The 6,000-nt window shown below is 35.7% G+C and overlaps 1 protein-coding gene across 1 annotated transcript in view; it reads left to right on the top strand.

Moving 5' to 3' along the window:
- Window positions 1-6,000, top strand: part of LUZP2 (leucine zipper protein 2) — a 4,367,081-nt gene that overhangs the window by 2,273,133 nt on the left and 2,087,948 nt on the right. The gene's annotated exons all lie outside the window — the stretch shown is intronic.

Here is a 6,000-nt window from a genome sequence, read left to right as displayed (position 1 = left end):
GGAATATCCAGGGAATTGTTATGGCTAGGCTTGTATAGGCCCTAGGGCCGATAGCCTAGTACCAACCTATGAACAGTAACATATGGATAAAGATATCATAATTATTACTCCGGTATAGGTAAATAATGGTATGGAAATAATACATTCAATGAATGCTAAAAATCTGGGGTATACAAAGTTACTAGGTATGTTTGTATTTTATCAAAACGTATAGTTTGAATGTATTTATGACTGAATAAACTGTTCAAAAAGATACTTGAACTGTGAAAAAGAAACAAATTTGCAAGGAAAAAATTCTCCATGGATCCCTTACAAAGGCTGCACCCCTAAGAAAAATAATTTTAACATACAATTTAATCTAATTTGAAAAGCAGTTTTGATGTGTGACAGTTATCAAGATCACTGTAGTCACAGCAGCTGAAAACTAGTCAGAGAAGCTCCCACTAAGTACAATACACATAACATACGTGGCACCTCTCTGTGCATTTGTTGGACGTGTCATGTAATCAGTGGTAACATGGTACCATCACTGTGGGCCATTTCTGTGGTATGATATAGTGTACAGAGCACTATCAGCATGTATCTGTAAGTCAAGGTTTAGCCACCACAGCAGGGATATTTGGGGGAGGGGGACACATGGTGTGTAAGAAGTTATGTAGAAATTGGCAGCGACCTTTTACACCGCACTTACACAAGACAGTGTGCTGTTAGACAGTAGGGTTACTACCTGTCCCTCTTTGTGAGGAACAGTCCCTCTTTGGGCAGTTGTGTCCTGCAAAAAAACCCTAAAAAATGGCAAATGTCCTGAGATTTTAGGACAAAATTATTTTCCAAGTTTTCTTTAATAGCTACATAAAACAGTTATTTGTTATCTGAAACACCTAAATGTTATATGAAATAGAATAAACAACTCAAATGCTGCAAGGATAAGCTTTTATTTTGGCAAAAAGTGAAGTTCTGTCCTTTGCAATGGCTGTGGGTATGATTTGCTTTGCAAAATCTCATGATTCGATAAAAAAATGTCCCACTTTGGGCAGTTGAAAAGGTGGCAACCCTAACGGACAGTGTCTGGTGTTATGAGGACACAGTGGGCAGTAGTTGGCCACAGGACCACAGGTGTTTCTGTTTAGGTAGCGTGGAATACACACATCCATTGTATGTATAGCACACACCTGGCAAATGTGTGTGTGGTGATTAGTAGGATCTTTAAACAAGCAGATTTCAGCCATTTTGGCTGTGACAATCATATCAGTGGCTACATACCAGACTATTTATTATGATAATATAATTTAAGTTACACAGTCTCTCCTGTGAATGGGCTTTGACCAGTCCATCAAATCAGTTATCAAACGTAAATCATAATAAATAATAAAAATGTTCACCACAGAAATTGTTGGAAATCACTAAGGGATATTTCAGACCAATCAAACTTATCCTTCAAAAGAAAATATGTAAAAGTACACATAAAAAGGCATAGCTTACAGGCAAATGGTATAAAGCCTATTAACTAAACAATATCTGGTAGCAGGTTACATAACAAAATAGTGTAGCAGTCCTAATCCAGGTGAAATTGGTCAGTTATAGTGGGCAAATTACTTACCCTCACCTAGTATAACAACACACTTGTCTTTTGGTACAGCTTTAAACGATAGCATAGTCAGGTCTGAAAGTGCAATATTTGATTTGGAGACATGGCAATGAATTTAAAGCTTAAAATAAATTGTTCTGTAGCATTCATCCAATATTAGCTGCCTATTTGTTTCTAGCAGTGATATAATTCTAACCAGGCATATGCTATGTAGGGTGCAGTGTATACTTCTTAAAAAGCAAACTATTTATTTTGCTCAGAGAGATGGGTTAGACTATAAATATAAAAAAGCTGCATAGTTATGTTGGCTTTTGCTTACATATTTTATTTTTTAGAAAAAGATGTACTGTAAGGTTCATAAAGGCTTAATGGGATACAGAAGCTTTATTTTGAAAGGGTTCCACATCATAGTAAATCTTTCTGACTTATACACCCCTGTAGCTCTGACATTTTCCCCATGCAAAGCTTCTGCATGGAGTGCTGTCACATGGATGAAAATGTATGTAAGGTCAGTGAATAAAGCTAATTAGCAATGTGCTTTCCCTGGAAATGTCTGCAGATTCCAATCAGTTTCATCAAGTAAAATCTTACCATAGGAGTAAGATATGAGTACCGTAACAAAGGGTCACCCATTCACTCCCATGGGAGTGCTTGCTATGCAATCAAGTCTGGCAAGGCCATCGGGGTGAAAGGGGTGTCAGTATATGTGTATGTGTGTGTGTGTATTTGTGTCTGTGATTGTTTGAGTGGTCACACTGGTGGGTTAGTTAGGGAATCGTGAGTCTAGACAATGTTTGTGAATGTGTGTGTGAGTTCTGGAGCATGCATATGGCTTTATGGGAGAATATGAAGTGTTTAGTTTTATGAGTGAATATGGCAGTGGGGGATATCTGGGAGTTTGTGTGTTTGCTTATGTGCTTTATGTAAGTAAGAGGATGCCTTTACTAACATGCTGCATGGGCTGCTAAGAAGTAACTCTAACATGATTAGGTCTGACAGCTCAGTGTTTTATTTGGAGGCATGGAAATGAGCCACTGATGAGGTGTTAATCATTAGTATGTCACTAAGTCAGAATTTCTTTTCATCTTGTTAATGGAACAACCTTGATTAGGAAATTGGCATGGGCAGAGAGAGCGATTCTGTGAATCCCTATGATGGTGTATTAAAATGTGAACTGACTGAGCTTGTGGGGGCTAAGCATCTGGAGGAGGGGCACTAAATTTTGGAAGATGGCATACAGTTCCCAGTTTACTGTTATCTGCAAATTTAGATAACCATAGGTCAGAAGTGTTATATTGAAAGTCTGAGAAACGTGAACTAAATAGGAGAGAGCTGAGACCTCTCTAGGTGCACCACTAAATTGCTTTGCTTTGAAAAGTGACACCACTGACTCTGCCTACATGGGCACTGTAAGAAAAACAGTAAGCTATCCACAAGACAACATATGGATTTATATTCCAAATTACAAGTGTCAATAATGTCTGCTTGTTGAATTATGTTAAATCCCTTTATGACGTCTATATGTATATAAATTTATATATATATATATATATATATATATATATATATATATATATACTGTTGTTACTATATAACTAAGCTATGCACTGATTTGGTGATTTTTTTTTTAAAGAAATTACAAGGTTAAACACACACAGTATCTAGCTTTAACAAAGCCAAATGATGTGTTTTTTAGCTTTCTATATGGGGGTAGCAAGTCTAATGGGTCTATAGTTAGCATGGTGGGGCTGCCCTTTTGTAGTAAGTGAAAAGGATTAGATTGAAGAATTTAAGTAGGGATTCAGAAAGGCTATATTTGGTACTGATAACCAAGCAGACTAGCACACTATCAGAGCTCCTAGATGAGGTGGTGGTAGGTTTTGAGAACTTTCTCCATAGTCAGTTCTTCTGTTCACAACATTAATCATTAGAGAGTTGACAGTTCCGTAATTATATAAATCAGAAGGACAAAGTCTTATAGTTCTATTCTTGATTCTGAACAAGAAAATAAAGCAAGTCCATTTAAAAAACATGGTTAACACCAAGGAATACCAAAACTATCTAAAAGCAGAGTCATAAGGCCATAGAGCCATGAAGCAAAATATAGCAAATAATTTATTCTAAGTCAGGTACATTTGCCATTGTTCTTTTGGACAAAGTAAGCATGTCCTTCTTTAGGTGAAAAAAATCATACTGATACGTTTAAATGGGCACCTCTAATGTACACATGGTACAAGGCTTACTTATTAAACAATACATCTGATAAGAAACATAATAAAATACTGCATAAATTATAAGCCCATCAGAATCAACCAATCAATCGGAGAAGGCTCAGTTTAAACTGCCTCACTCAGTTTATTAGCACTTTCTTTTGTTATGCTTTAATGTTTGCAAGCCCAGACTCTACTGTGATCAAAGTGATGTAGCTAACATTAAGGCTCATGTTGGATTCATTATGATGGAGCAGAGCAGTCAAGTGTCTCAGCTTGCTTGCCTCTCGTAGAGACTAGGAGTGAGGAGCATGTGCCCATACTATACTCTCCATGGTTGAATTCAAAGTAAATATCAAGTCTCATACAAGGGTGCTGCCTACAGTAAGGGCAGGTCCAGTTCATTTCATCATGAAGAGGTGTGACTGTATACAGTGCAGGTCCATCACATGCCTATCCCTTGTGTGCTGCTGATATGCAGATAGAATAGTGTAGGGTAGAAATAAAATTACAAACCGTTAATATTCAGGTAAAGGCTTCCATTTCTGTTCACCCCATCCTCACCCCAGGGAATGGCTTGTCACAGTCTCTTGCCCAGAACACAAATAGGTCCATTGTACAACTGTTAGGAATGGTCTTTATGGATGGAGGGAAGCCCCCCCCAAAAACAAAACATCGATTTAACATAAGTGAATAATTTGAACCAACACGTTCAGTGTTATCACATCTTAGCTTCCATTCTGTTTCTGCATGTAACAACCCAGCCCAGTTGTCTTCCATCCTGAAATTCATATTTGTAATGCAGAAATAAAATAAAAAAATCATTTTCAGATCCACATGTATTTAATGCAATAACCAGATTCTTATTTTAAATCTCTCTCTTGTTCCAGGATTTCCAGATTTACAATATGAACACTTTGTTTTTAATTATGCAAAATCATCCATATTCACAGACAGATTTGTAAATAATATCCTCAGACTGAGAATCAGCATAGAAGTTAATATTTGTAGAACTGCCATTTGTATCCAAGTTTTTTAGTTCATAATATCTGGTCATGCCTGTTGAATAAATCGTTCAAGTTTGCAGTATGTCTGTGAGAGAAGCTAGGTTGTATCACTTGCCATTTTATTGGAACAAGCCTTGGTTTAAAAATATATCCCAATTATCTTTTTTATCATCTTCTTTTCTACACATAGTATAATTGGTAATAAACCTACCACTGCAACCAGTTTTTATATCCTTTTCCTGCCCGTACACCATCACTTATAATGATCATCAGTTATAGATAAAAATTCAAAGTACCTTTATTTATACCTTCGTCATTTTTCTGTGCCTCTTCAGAAGAGTTTTATGACATCCCACTGTAAGACTTATAGTTTCATCTTTAAAGGCCTTTCTCACTTCTTTAACAGAGGTATTATTCCCATAAATATACATTTATAGTATTATATTTATATGTATGTATTTATCTGTTTGTATCTCTCTCTCTCTGTATGTATATATATATATATATATATATATATATATATATATATACATATATATATATATATATACATACACACACACACACACACATATATGTATGTATGGGTCTAATTCTAAACCCTGTATTACCAGAAGACTGAGTGACACATGACTGATACCATAAAGCTGAAGATTATAATTCCTGAACATTTTTAACACTGAGTCCCAAAATACAGAAAGCCAGAATGCAACCGCAACGTACTATTTTTTTTATTTTTGACTTGTCCAGGGAAGCTACACCCCTCTGCACCCCCAGCCCCTGCAAATTAAATATACCAACTCTGAGATTACACTTTCTTGAGGAAAAGAGAAAAATCTAGTAATTGCTAAAGAAGAACTCTCTCTTAACATTTCAGCACTATGTTACACAGCACAGTGCAGAGTATACCTTTCCACTTCAAAAAAAATGATCTGTATTATTTTGACCAATTAATTTTTTTTAACTAGTAACTACTACCTAAACAAACAATAACACCTATAGCCCTACATTTACCAGTATGTTTCTTAGAAAAAAACAACATTCTTTAAATTTAAAGCTCCATTCTGAATCAACACATACCATTCAATTATTACAACTTATTTTTCTTTTTTACACTTTAAGCTTCAATAAACTTCTCCAAAGAGAAGAAAACCATGGAATGTCAATTCTGTCATTTTTTTTTATGTGTTTATTA

This window comes from Protopterus annectens, chromosome 9.part0 (genome assembly GCF_019279795.1).
Source record: "Protopterus annectens isolate FY-2018-M chromosome 9.part0, PAN1.0, whole genome shotgun sequence".
Taxonomy (NCBI): domain Eukaryota; kingdom Metazoa; phylum Chordata; order Ceratodontiformes; family Protopteridae; genus Protopterus; species Protopterus annectens.
This window is presented reverse-complemented; position numbering and strand designations above follow the sequence as displayed.